Consider the following 14690-nt stretch of genomic DNA (forward strand, 5'->3'; position numbering starts at 1 on the left):
TTTAAACAGGAGATGAGGATTGAGGAATGCACTTGTTGGGATGAGCACCGGAAGACATACGGAAGTGTTGAATCACTACATTGTACATCTGAAGCTCACATAAGGATGTATGTTAACTACCCTTGGATTAAATAAAAACTTAATTAAAACATTTAAAAGAAGAAAAGAAGGTTCAAAAGCCAAACCTATACTCTAGAGAAGAGCTTCTCAAACTTTAATGGGCATATTAATCGCCTGTGATCTTGCTAAAATGCAGATTCTGATTTAGCAGGTCTAGAGCAGGCTCCAGATCTAACTTTCTAACAAGCTCTACAGTAATGCTGATGCTGCTGGTGTGATCACCTTCCTTTGACAATACACTGGGGAATACAGTACCATTAACAGTATACTAAAGAATAATTCTTGGTCTGAAAAAGCATGAGGATAAACAGTTTCTTCTCATGTCATTCCTCAGGCCTGGGTGCCCAGCCTTCCCTAATCTTCTGGTTATCAAGTACCTTCCTCCTTTCACTCAGCAACCCAGTGCAAAACAGTGCTTTCCTGATGAGATCTGCTGATCCCCACATCCTAAAAAAATAAAGAACAATGAGTTTGATAGGAGTTGGGTCCTGTCTGTAGCCAGGTGAGGCTGAGAAAATTATGAGTAGAGGAGCAAGCATGTTCATGGGACTTCCTGAGGTACAGGTGGGGCAGGCGGAGGAGATGCGGAATCACCAAATGAGGTGATATGATAGGCAGGTGGGCACAGGTGGAATATACCTGAAAAATTCTTGGGCAAAGGAAGATAAAATAGAAACACTTAACAGTGTGGCCAATTTGGGATTTGGAAAAGAGGCTGCGGTTGGGGCGAGGGTAAAAGGGGAATCCTCTCACTTATCAATGCTGAGTTCCAGATTACATTATCAAGTATAACCTCCTATATTTGGGGGAAGGTAAAGATGACTGCTTCTTTCCCAAGCACTCAGAAAATAAGAACTTGGCATGGATGCAAGATGAGGATGGGCACATGAAGGTGAAAGTGGCAGATAAGCCAGAAGCTAGCTCCCAGAAAAGTCCTCTGGTAAACACTTGTGAGAGATGAGGAGAGGGAGATGCAAAAATTCTGGATGGGGTGCCTTAGTGGGCTCTTGCCCCAGTATCTTCTGACAGCATTACCCATCTCTGATTCTGGCTCCCAGCAGACCCATTAAGCAATACTTAGAGGCACACAGAGAAAGAGAACCATGGCTTTGCCCCAACCCAGGGCAAGAAGGAAAACATGGCCTGTGTTGCTTGGGATTGTGCTTAATCCGAGGTCTGGGATATAACCTATTGCAGGCTCTTTCCTCTTTTGAAAGTGTTTAGATAAGGAGAAGCACAAAAGAGTGTCCTTGACTAGTTTTGTTTACTTTCTGTGGTTCTTCCAGCTCCCCATGAACAGTACATTCCACTTGCCCCACATGAAGGAGTCCAAGCTTATTCTGGCCAGCTCTTCAGGAAGGGAAGCCTGCGTACAGACCGGTGGACAGAACAATGCATGGCTTGTTTATCTGACAAAATAGGGGAAAAGCTGCTTGATCACCATGGAAGGATACAGAGCTACTAAGGTCCACTCACACCCCACTGCTAGTGGGGGAACTTGCGGCCTGGTGATCCAGGGACCCTTTCTTATTACAGACCAAACCAAGGGGGAACGTGTGTGTGTGTGTGTGTGTGTGTGTGTGTGTGTGTGTGTGTGTATAATTTTAAAGACAACTTTTACAACAGTGGCTTTCTTGTCTGTCTGGGAAAGTCATAGTTTCGGTCATCTCAAATGTGGGTATTTTACATAGGAGGGTCTTTGGTATACTTCTGTCTCCCCACATTCCCTACCTCCTCCAACCTTCCCTCACCTCTCTGAACAGTCAGGTCAAGCCCTTTCATGTAAATATGCTGGATCCACCTCTCCACCCTCCATCTCAGGATCCATCCCTGGCTAAAAGGAAACCAAGGGCAGTGAATAAGAAAGGGAATGTTGCAGTGGAAATAAAGACTCCCTCAAATGCTGTTGTATGTGTCAGGAGGTACCTTTGGGCTCTCCAATTAGAGAATGATAACTTTATTTGATAAGGGTCTTTATATTTGACCTTCTGTTTTCATGTATCAATTTTCACAATGAAATATTTAAAACAGGGGGACACCTATTTTTTTAAAGAAGGCTGGAAAGAGGCAACCTATGAATGATGCAGGAGAGCTTTGCAAATATGAGGGGCTAAAAAATGCTTAGTATTTTAGAAGCACAGTACCTGTAATTCTCTTTCAGAGTGGGATAGAGAGTATATTTTAGTTCTATGTACAGTCTAATAAGACATAGCCATCATAGACTGTTTGTTGTCAACGATCCCAAAGGCAAGAAGGTTGACGGTTCATATTTCACAGCTTCTAGAAACAAGGTGAGCAAGTCAAGAATCTGAATAATGAAAGAGAGTTTTTCTCACTTCCCTGTATATACAAAAGCTAAGAGTGAAACACCAGAGGGCTGAGGGAGACTTCAGGAGAGAATATAGGGAAAATGACAATAGGTTCACAGAGAATCATCTGTTGAGCCAGCTTCTGGTGTGATGCCCAATTTCCTAAGCCAACACCCAGAGTGATAAAGAAGGTGGAGGATGTTTGTCCTCCAGCTCTGGTTTCTATTAGTAATATTTGTAGTATCCCTTGGGAAGGAAGATATGGGAATAATACAAGATTTCCTTTCTTTTCCCTTTAAGCCAAATACCTTCTTCAGCTTAGACTCAGTACTGGAGATGCCACTTTTTCAAGAGGATGGTGAAACCCACAAAGGTTTTTCCTAAAGTTAAGTCTCAAAGCCTTTAGAATTACTTCTGGCCAGTCTTCAACTCATCTCCACTACAAAGGACATGGAGCCCTACGACAATAGCCAACAATAGTGAGGACCCTGGTAGAACCAACAGTACCCACTCCCTCTGCTTTATGCAAACATGAAAATGAGGAAGGGTCAATGCTCAGCAGAGCTGGACCACAGTGAGCCAGGTGGAAAGCAATGGGAGATGAGGTTGGGAAAATGCCAAGACCAGATTGTAGAGTTTTCAAAGGCCAAAGTAAGGGGTATGTATTTAATTCTCAGTGCAATGGGAAGCTGCTGGACATTGTTAAGCAGGGGACTACCATGATCTACATTTTATAAATATCTCACTTGGCTGATGAATTTAAGCAGGATGAGAGTAGAATCCAGGCAACCAGTTAAAAAGGCTCTCATAGGTAAGAGATAATAGTGGTTTGTTCTAGGGAAGAAGGAGTAGGGTAGAGAAAAGAAGTTTGATTCGAGAGATCTTGAAGAGGTAGAGCTGACAGTACTTGTTGATGGACTGAATGTGGAGAGTGAGGGAGAAAGAAGAAGCCATGATATTTGGGTCATTTGGCATCTGTACCTTCTTAACACAGAGTTCATTCCTGAAACTGACTCATTAGTAGTATATATATTTTTTAAAAAAGTCGGCAATCTTCACCATTCTCTTATTCAAGCATTTATGGAGCTTCCATCCACAATTTAAGGTGCTTGGAGAGGTACTATGGAACATGACAAAATGAAGATGATATAATCCCTGTGCTTAAAGAATTTACAATGTGAGAGGGGATGAATAGAAATACCTAAGTAACCACTAAACCCTAACCAGAAAGTTATGTCATTGAAGGAAATGCTAACAAAATGAGGGTTTAAAAAAGGAGAAAGCACAGGTTAATTAAGGAAGACTTCACAGTGCCTCTGGGCTAAATCTTGAAGATTCAGTTTATTTATTATTTTTAATACAATTTATTGTCAAGTTAGCTAACATACAGCGTATACATTGTGCTCTTGGTTTCAGGAATAAATTCCTGTGACTCATCACTTACATAACAACACTCAGTGCTCATCCCAACAAGTGCCCTCCTCAATGCTCTTCGCCCATTTCCCCCTCTCCCATACCCCCCCCCACCTCATCAGCCCTCAGTTTGTTCTCTGTATTTAAGAGTCTCTTTTGGGTTTGCTTCCCTCTCTGTTTGAAACTATTTTTTACCCTTCCCTCCCCCATGGTCTTCTGTTAAGTTTCTCAAGTTCCACATGAGTGAACTCTGTCTTTCTCTGATTGACTTATTTCACTTAGCATAATACCCTCCAGTTCCATCCACATTGTTGCAAATGGCAGGATTTCATTCTTTCTCATTGCCAAGTAGTATTCCATTGTATATATAAACCTGGCATGACGTCTCCAGTCTCCTCCAGTTTAAACCGAGTCTCGGTTTAAACTGGAGGAGACTGGAGACGTCATGCCAGGTTTGCATAAGTAAGAGTGGGAAAAGAAGGAATATGCTGGGGGCGCCTGGGTGGCGCAGTCGGTTAAGCGTCCGACTTCAGCCAGGTCACGATCTCGCGGTCCGTGAGTTCGAGCCCCGCGTCAGGCTCTGGGCTGATGGCTCAGAGCCTGGAGCCTGTTTCAGATTCTGTGTCTCCCTCTCTCTCTGCCCCTCCCCCGTTCATGCTCTGTCTCTCTCTGTCCCAAAAATAAATAAACGTTGAAAAAAAAAAATTAAAAAAAAAAAAGAAGGAATATGCTGAATGAAGCACAGTTTATATAAGGCACACAGGAAGTAAAGTTAAAATGATGCAAGAAAACGGTGGGCTTTAAGTGTCAGTGTATTTACCTCACATAACCCAATAGGCAAGAGAGAGGCTTAGGAAGATACAGAATAGGAGAGCAACATGGTAAAAGCAGTATGTTGGGAAGGTTATTTTGGTAGTCATGTGTAGGTTGAATTGTGTGGATAAATACTGAAAGCATGAAGTGAGGAGGCTTACACAATAGATACAATAAAAGGTAGAGCTAGAACACGACAGTGGGGATACGACAGAAGGGAAAGACGGAAAGAGAACATGAGACACAGAACCAACAAGGTTGGACTACTCATTAAATATGAGAAGGGGGTTAACATGACCATGAAGCACGTGGAAGAAAAGTGGTAGTGCCAACCTAGATAGGGAAGTTGGAGCAGGAGCCAGAGAAATGTTTGATTTTAGACATGAATTTGTTTCACATGCTATCAAATTATGTAGATAGACACGCCCAGCAAGCAGCTCAATGTCTGGGCCACAGCGCTAGAAAGAGGTTAGGGCAGGGTATGGACATGTGGTCATTATTCTGAGAGAAGGCAGCTGACATGCTGCATTGGCTATGACTACCCATGGTAAACGTGTGCAAAGGAAAGACCATGGATGACAGGTCCCTGTAGAACAGCTAGAGTTTAGGTGGGAGAAGAAGACATGCTAATCAAAGAGACAAAACAATAAAATGTCATTTTCTTTTTTTAAATTTTTTAAATGTTTTTTAAATTTATTTTTGATATATATAGAGAGAATGCATGAGTGCAAGCAGGGAGGGGCAGAGAGAGAGGGAAACACAGAATGCAAAGGAGGCTCCAGGCTCTGAGCTATCAGCACAGAGCCCAACATGGGGCTTGAACTGAGGAACTGTGAGATCATGGTCTGAGCTTAAGTCAGATGCCTAACCGACTGAGCCACCCAGGCGCCCTGTCACTTTCAATGATATTGGTAATATATATATTTAAACTAAGTGTCAGTAAAATTTCAGGGAAATGGGCATTCTTGTACATTCCTGGGTGGGAAGGGATATGGGTATACATTTGCTAGAAAGAAATGTGCCATATCAAGAGACATCAAAATGTTCCTATTGTGCTTGCTTCAGCCAACATACATGAAAATTGGAATGATGTAGAGATTAGCATGGCCCCTGCAAAGGCTGACATGCAAATTTATGAAGCACTCCATTTTTTCTTCGCTGGAATTAGACAGTATAAATGGTTGTGCAACCTTGTGAATATACTAAAAGCCACTGAATTACACACTTGAAGGTAATGCATTTTATGATATGTGAATTATATCTGTTTTAAAAAATGTTCCTACCCTTTGATACAGTCTTTCCACTCCTAAGATTCTACCCTAAGAGAGCAATTAGAGATGCACACATTGATTTGTGTACATGAAGTGTCATCTACTGCAGAGTTATTTATAAAGGTAAAAACAGGAATATCCTAACTGTCCAACATTTAGGAAGAGTTAAGGGAGGTATTGTACATCTACATGAAGGAAAAATAATCTGCCATTAAAAACCATGTTTCTCAAGACTACTTAATGATCCTGGAAAAGGCTCACAATATAATGGCAAGTGAAAGAAAAAGCATCCAAACCTATACATAGTATCAGCCCATTTCAAAAAATATATATGGATGTATATATATATTCATATACAAGCCTACATATATTATAGGGCTGAATGCCAATACATCAATATCTTACCAGCAGGTGTTTGTCTCTGTGTGGCAGAATTAAGGGTCATTCTTATTTTTTATACCTTTAAAAAATTTCAAAGCTTTCTACACTACACATGTATTAGAGCTGAATGAGAAAAAGTTTTCAAAGAAAAAAGACACCATTCTACATGGGCATATCATTTACCCTGACAATCATCTGATGCAACTGTCTGATACATTCCTAAGTTAGGAATATGCAATACTCATAATACTTGTATAATTATAATACTCGTATACTTAACTATTTCAAACATCTGTATTTTGCCCTCAGATAAATCAGCCTAGAGCCCGCCAACCTAACAAAATGCTTCCCCAACAAATGCTTTGCTCTTTGGTGGTGGATTCCTCTGTCTATTGTACTAATTAAAAAAACCTCCATCTGACAGGTTTTTTTTTTTACCACAATATTAGCAATGGGAGCTGTTCTTTGCTGTCAGAGGTGGCCAGGGCTGGAAGAACAAGGGGCAAGTTGAAGGAGACCAGGCAAAGGAAAAGAAAGGTCAAGTCAAAGTCAGCATCAAGGCTGTGCCCAGTGGATTGAAAAAAATTGCTACTCAAGGCCTTGTTGGCTATAGTTTTTTCCCAAGTGCCTCATGAACTTGGTGGGACAAAATTACATGGAGAGGGGACAAACCACAGGAAAATCTGGTGGGGGTGTGTGGCAGTAAGTACCATCTGTAAAGCCATCTGATTGCTAATATTTGTACACCACATTCACAGTTCACACAGAACTTTCATAGACACCATTCCATTTAATTCTTAAAACAACTTTATAAACTCCACTTCAGGAAAGAAGAAACTCAGGTTCAGAGGTGAAATAAATCACACAATGCTTGAACTGAAGTTCTTTGCCTCCAAATTCCTGTGTTTTTTCCCTGAACAGTGGTTCTCAAAGTTTGTTATATAGATCAGCATCAGCATCACCAGAGACCTTGTTAGAAATAAAACTCTGGGGCCCTACTCTGGACCTTCTGGATCAGAAACTCTGGGAGTGGGGCCCAGCAATCTGAATTTTAACAAGCCCTCCAAGTGATTCTGATGCATACCCAAGTTTGAAAGCCATTGCTTTAAAGAATGCTACCATATATTTTTTAAAACAGATTTTTAAATGGCTTCTTTAAAATACTGGCTGCTGATGCTTTGATTTAAATGGGTTTTTGTCTTCCAGGGCAGGCTGGGAGACTCTCTTCAACTGTCAGTGGCTGTATACACAATATGAGGGGCTGCCTGAATAGAATGCGGGCTCCAGGGGTGGGTGGGAACATACTACTTCATGGTGAGGAAGGTCTCAGAACCAAGAGGGCAATCCTCTGCTCACATCTTCCCTGTTTGAAGGGGATATGAGCTGGAGAGCAGCTGCCATATATTTATCTCCTCTTCTGAAGTTTCACTTCATAAAAGCTTTCACATGGTTCCACAATGTCCTGCATGAGCCCCTGGGAAATTTCCTGATCTGATGTATTTACATTTACAAACCTCTGGTTGACCAAGCTTTTCATTTCTTTGGTTTTCATTTTTTTTTTAACAGGATTTTCAAACAACAATTTATAAAAAAAAATGCACCAATTGAAACAAAATTATTTTCCTTCTGGGTAACATGAACTCCCCTACTCATGCCTCCCCAACCCACTCCCTATCCAATTTCCTCACTGCAGGTAACTGTTCTCTCTCTCATTCTCTGTCTCTCTCTCTCTCATACATACATACACTCATGCACTCAATCATACACATTACTTTCCCTTGGGATGGAGAATAAACAGATCATGTATTTTTTTTTTAAAAATTGGACTTGACTTAAACCAGATTTTAAATTTTGTCAGGGTAATGTTTGTAAAATTGAAACAAAACTCATACATAAATATAGATTTATTCTGAAAATGCTAAAGCTAAAAGAATCATGGAATTAAAATTATAAAGTATTCAAAATTCTAGCAATGAACAGAATTTGTTGTTATTCCCTTTTCTTCATAGGTACTCGCACTGAATTCATTCATTCATTCATTCATTCATTCATTTATTGGTTAGTTATTGAGAGCCAAGCAAGCACTATTCTGGGGTGCTGGGGACAAAGCAATGAACAAAACAGACAAGATCTCAGTCCTCATGGGGTTCAACTAAAAAAATATGAAATATATGTCAGGTCGTGGTAAATGCTCTGAAGACAGAGAAAGCAGGGTAAAGGTGGACTGACTGACAGGAGTGTGTGGGGGCCAATGCTATTTCAGAAAGTGTGGTCAGTGAAGGCCTCTGTTGGGAGGTGATACACGAGCAGTGGCCTAAGTCAGGGAAGTAGTCAGGCACATAAGAATGTGCCTGGGCAGAAGGATCAGCAAAGGTGATGGCCCTGAGATAGGATCACTTTGCCATCATCCAAGAACAGCAGGAAAGTCAACGTGGCTGGAATGGAATGAGCAAGACAAAGAAGGGGAGGAAATGAGGTTGAGGAAGGAGCCTGGGGCCAGGTGAGTGGCTCATTCTAAGGACTCTGGATTTAATTTTAAGAGTGATGGAAATAAACCCTGTTTCTACTATGTGTCTAGTGGGGGCCAAAGAGTCTAAAAGTCTGCACTATGATCCTTGCCTTCAAGAAGCTTTCAATCCAGGGTGCCTGGGTGGCTCAGTCAGTTAAGCGTCTGACTAGATTTTGGCTCAGGTCATGATCTCATGGTTCCGTGAGTTCAAGCCCTGCTTCTGGCTCCAAACTGCCAACTGCTTGGGATTCTCTTTCTCTCTCTCTGCGCCTCCCCAACTTGCACTCTTTCACACACTCTCTCTCTCAAAAATAAACAAATAAACATTAAAAAAAAGAGAAGCTTTCAATCCATCCATTTGAGGAAACAAGCCAGAATTACAGGAGACTTGAGGAGGGGTGGGGATTCTTGATTTCTCACCTATACTTGGTCCTAATCTTAAGGAGCCACCTTTAGTAGAAAAGAATTCCAAAGGAGAAAGAGGCTTGCCTCCTATGCCAATTTGAGAAGATTCTCCCACTTCATAATTTGGGCATTTTAATCTCAAAAACACAATGTTTACTATGTGTTCTAAATATTAAAACATTTTATACTCATAACAACCGTACGAGGCAGGCACTACTATTGTCATCCCCATTTTACAGAGGGGAATATCAGCAGCTCAGAGAGGCTGAGTAACTTGCTCAAGATCACAGAACTAAAAAGTTAGTATTGAAACCCAGGGAGTCTGGCTCCAGAGCCCACATTTTTAACCACTATTCTCACCTGCCTTGCCTACAGATAGAGACAAAAGGATGGGGAGGGGAGGATGATGAATCTAAAGTTGAGAATTAAAGGGGAAGTCTCTCAAATGTCCCAGGTGACCAAGAAGAGTGCTGGAGGTGTAAAGAGACCTGGGGAAAAGACCCTGAACTAGCCATGGGGGGAGAGCTAGAGGAGCAGGCTGCAGGATACTGCATCCATGTTGGGAGTCTGCAAGGAGTGTGAATACACAGTGTTCAGGTAGGAGGGCTTTGACATTGGAGATATTTCCTGTGGGACACTGAAATACCATGGGACTTTGGGGTATCCTGACCTTCCCAGTATAGAATACATAACGTCTAATAACCTGCAGGCAGAGAAATCTACATAAAGGACGTCATGCTTGAGGTTTGGTCTTGAAGGAAGTGTAGGGATTGACCCAGATGAAAGGCACTTCTGTTGAAGGAATAGCATGTGAAAATTATGGAAACGTGTGGGAAAAATGGTGTTCTGAGGATAGGATGTGAGAGGAGGGGTGGTGAGAGGTAAGGCTTGAGAAGCAGGCTGGGCCAGAACATGGAAGAACTAAGTTGCCATGTTAATGAGTTTGGACTTTCCCCACAGGCACTGGAGGGCCAGTGTAAGATTTTAAGCACGATGGTGGCAGGACCAGATTTACATTTTGGAAAGATGTTATCAGTTGACGTTTCATAGGGAGAAAAGGGGCAGGTGGGCCACTCAGGAAATAAATGTTACAGTCCAAGTTATCTGTAATTCAGGGATAGAGTGGAGAGGTATATCTGAGAATTATCTTGTCTGGGAGGTAGAACCAATAAATCTTGGTGCCTGATTGGACAGATGTGAGGAGTAAAGAAGAGGAGAGAGTCCAGAATGTCTCCCAGATTTCTCACTTCAGTAAATGATTCAGCCCATCACCAATACCAGAAGAGTGGAGAGAGAAATCAATCCAATTTTGGACAAGTTGATTTTTAGTTATTTCTTTTTTTTAAAGCAATACTCACAGAAGGCAAACCATTCAAACAGTACAAAGGCATATACAATAAAAAATGAGTCTCCCACACTCCTGGGGAAACCACTATTAACAGCTTCTTATTTATCCCTGGGTAGCAGTATGGTACAGTAGTATTAAAAGCATATGCTCTGTAACCAGACTGGATCTGAATCCATCATTGCTAGCTGTATGGGTGCTTTGGGCTAGTTATTTAATATCTGTGCCTCGGTAACATCATCTGTAAAATGGGGATTATAATAGTAGAGCACAAAAAGCATACTAGAATGCTGTTCAGAAACTTGATGCTTGTGCTAAACAATATATCGTGGAGATAATTTCATATCTGTATGTGCTTTTTCACATATTTTTTAATAACTGCATAGTATTTCAGCATGCAAATTTTGTTCAGTTTATTTTACTTTTACCCAATTAATGAATATTGAGGTTGTTTCTATTTCTTTTTTGCTATTACATAATGCTGCAGTGAATATCTCTGTACATCTTCACATACACAGATGATTATATCTGTTAGATAATTCCACTGCAATTATGGTTCACAGAATATGCGAATATTTGTGATAAAGTCTCCTGAAATCCAAAGAGGTTATGCTAATTTGCACTTCCACCAAGAATGCTTTTCAATGCATTGAATTGCTTTACAGCAATGCTTTTCAAACTTTCATGTACAAACAAATTGCCTGGGGAGCTCATTAAAATGCAGATTCTGATTTAGTAGATCTGGGTTGGGACTGTGTTTCTAACAAACTCTGGGTTGATACAGATACTGCTGGTCCAAGGATCACAGTTTAAGTAACAAGGTAGATAGCAAGGTGTGAGAGTGCATTTCTCTGCATGCTTGCCAAAAAAATAGCGTATGCTAAACGCTCTGATTTTTGCCACTGAGATAGGTGAAGGTTGTATCTTAAGGTAAGAGTTGTTGCTTAAATAAATATTCATTTCTTTAATTATGAGTTTTGTTGAGCATCTTTCCATTTATTTTTATAAGCCGACTTTCTTTTTCTGTGGACTGCCTGTTTAGGTCCTTTTTTCTCATTTATAATGGTTTTCTGGTATTTTCCTTAGTGATTCTCAATCTGAAGAGCTATTTATATATAAAGCCTTTGCCCATACCAGATGCAAAACCTTCTTCTCAGTTTTTTGTCTTCAGATACTGTTTATGTATTTTTGCAGTGCTGTACATTCTTTTATGTAGTCGAATTTAACAATGTTCCCCTTTTTGGCTTCCTCTGTGTCTTGTTTAGAAAGACATTTAATATTTCAAGATAAAATCATATATTAAAAATCATGTACTAAAATATGTCTTTGGATCAATTTCTAGACCCAATTATGGTCCACTGATCTGTGTACTCATGTGCCAGTTGTAATTAAACTGTTTTAATTACTGTAGTTTTATAATATGGTTCCAAAAGGACTGGTCCCTTTCTCCCTTATTACTCTTCTTTTTCAGACCTTTCCTGACTAATCTTACAGATGTATATTTCCATATGTACTTTGGAATCATGGGCATGTTGGATTAGGGCATGTTGGATTAGGATGTGTCTGGGAGACAGTTTTGTGGAGACATGTAATACGCGGTTGAATCTGGAATATAGGAGCATGGTCTTCTCTGGATACAGATATCTGACAGTTATCAGCAGTACCTGAATTCTCTTGAGAAAAGTTCATAGAATGAGAAAACAGGGTCTGAGATAGAACTTTAGGTTAGTGGTTCTCAGAGTCCAGTACTCAGACCAATAGCACCAGCACTACCTGAGAACTTCTTGGGCCCTGATTGGATCAGAAACTGTATGGGGAGGAGGGCAGCAATATGATCTTTAAATACTCCAGAGAATTCTAATGCACACTGAAATTTGAGGACCACTGTTTTAGGGTATACCAGTAGTTAGGAGACAGATTAAGGAAAAAGAGCTGAAAATAAGCAGTAGGAAGAAAACCAGAAGAGAGAGATGTTTAATAATCAAAGACAAGAAATTTCCGAAAAGAGGTATTCAACCAGGCTAATATTTATTAAGCAACAAATACTTCCAAAGAGCTTTATACACATCATCTCATTTACTCATATGACTCCATAAGGCTATAGAAATCTTCCAGATGAAGAAATTGTGATTAGGTAAATTGCTAAAGGTTGGCCAGTTGGTAAATGATTTGGCACCAGTGCTATTATATACTAATGGCTACATTCCTTCCTCTATACTACACTACTGAAAAACTCAATTGGAAAATTGCCAACTGGAAAAGAAGGAAAGATTCCCTTCATCTTTTTTCAATCTTGAAGACACTAATTCATCTTGGAACAACACAGAGAAGAGGGTTACGGTAGTGGAAGAAGCCAGAATGCATTGAGGAAATGGGAGGGGGAAAAAGGGAGACAGGTAATATAAGAATACTTTTCAAGAGCCTAAGCAGCTGAGATGTGAAGGGAAAGACACTGGTAGTTGGAGGAGGATGAAGGTTAAGGGCAGGTGATGTTTTTAGGAAGAAGTGCCTACCTAAAGATACTTACATGTAATTGAGACTAGTTTATATTGGGAATAGCATTCTGTGGGTCTAAAACAATCTTTGGTCTTGATCTACCTATGCTGTTCAACTGCCAGTTGAATCTCTACATATCTGATCAATCACCTCAAAATAAATAGAAAACCAAAAAAAAAAAAAAAAAAAAAAAAAAACCAAACATTGACACCAAGCCCAACTCTTCCTAATTTATCATTTTTTTTTAAAAAAATCTTGTTTATTTGTTTGCTTTAAATCTTTAAAGGTCTGACTGGCTCAAACCTCATAACCAGTTTACTTCTCCTCTCCTTTAGCCTGTGTATTGAATCAGTCACTAAGTCCTGGCTTTGAAATGTCTCCCCCGTTAACTCTTCCTGTCTATTCCTACTGTCACTACTCTATAGAAGCAATCATACCACGTGGCCTCCTTACATACAATCCAACCCACACCAATCTTCTACAAACACCAATTTCATTCCTATTCACCTACTCACAATCCTGCAATAGTTGCCTCTGCATACTAGGTAAAGTTTGCTTTTCTGGGCTTTCTATAGATTGCCCAAATTTTCCTCTTACTGATTCCCTACATAAATCTTACGTTGGATGGGCTTCCTTAATAGTCCCCAAACCTACATTTCTCTCTATCTTCTCTTTATGCCTTCCCACATACCATTTAGGAATTTGGCCAAGCTCCCCCTCTTTTTGTTTTTTGTTTAGTTTTAGTTTTAGTTTTTTTTTTTTGTTTTCTGTTTTTTTTTGTTTGTTTTTGCAAGCTCCTTGTGGTGTTCTTCCAGCGTTCACAATCACTTGTTGCTGGTTATCACTCATTTTGACAATCATCTATTTCCTTACTCAACCATTTTACCTATACATGTCTCATCTCCCTCCCCTAGAGTTCAGGACTAGAGCATAATTCTTTTTTTTTTCTTAATTTTTAATGGTTATTTATTTTTAAGAGAGAGAGACAGAATGTGAGCGGGGGAAGTGGCAGAGAGAGAGAGAGGGAGACAGAATCTGAAGCAGGCTCCAGGCTCTGAGCTGTCAGCACAGAGCCGGACACAGGGCTGGAACTCATGAGCTGTGAGATCATGTCCTGAGCCCAAGTTGGATGCTTAACTGACTGAGCCACCCAGGCACCCCTAGAGCATACTTTTGCTATGATCGCCACCACATTGTTTAACATATTGCTAAGTATGTGCTAAATACTCACACTCAAAAATATTTATTAAATCAGTGAAATTGTATCATGGGAATTTGCTATTTAAAGAGATATTTGGTGAGTTACTGTGTAGAAAATGTCTATTTCTTTTTAACTTTCAAATGCCATATTAAAAACAATATACATTCACTGGTAATGTACCTGGTATCAGGTATTGTTCTAGGCATTTTCTCATGAAGTACCTGTTTAATCTTTACCAGATACCCATCAGGTGGGAATTACATCCCTGAATTACCCATAATGACAAGACTACATGATGGTCAGAGGCTTGCCTAGTATTTCCACCATTTTCACTGAGTACTCAGAGTTTATACTTAAAACCCCCAAGTCCATTGCTCTATTCTTCATAACACAGATTCCTTTCTTTCTATTTTTATTTTTTAAATAC

General features: G+C 40.1%; 1 protein-coding gene and 1 pseudogene across 1 annotated transcript in view; one reads left to right on the forward strand and one right to left on the reverse strand.

Annotated features, from left to right (window-relative positions):
- Positions 1-14690, reverse strand: part of SHROOM4 (shroom family member 4) — a 259611-nt gene that overhangs the window by 53370 nt on the left and 191551 nt on the right. The gene's annotated exons all lie outside the window — the stretch shown is intronic.
- LOC123595521 lies at positions 5710-5809 on the forward strand (annotated as a pseudogene).

Source organism: Leopardus geoffroyi, chromosome X (genome assembly GCF_018350155.1).
Source record: "Leopardus geoffroyi isolate Oge1 chromosome X, O.geoffroyi_Oge1_pat1.0, whole genome shotgun sequence".
Lineage (NCBI taxonomy): Eukaryota > Metazoa > Chordata > Mammalia > Carnivora > Felidae > Leopardus > Leopardus geoffroyi.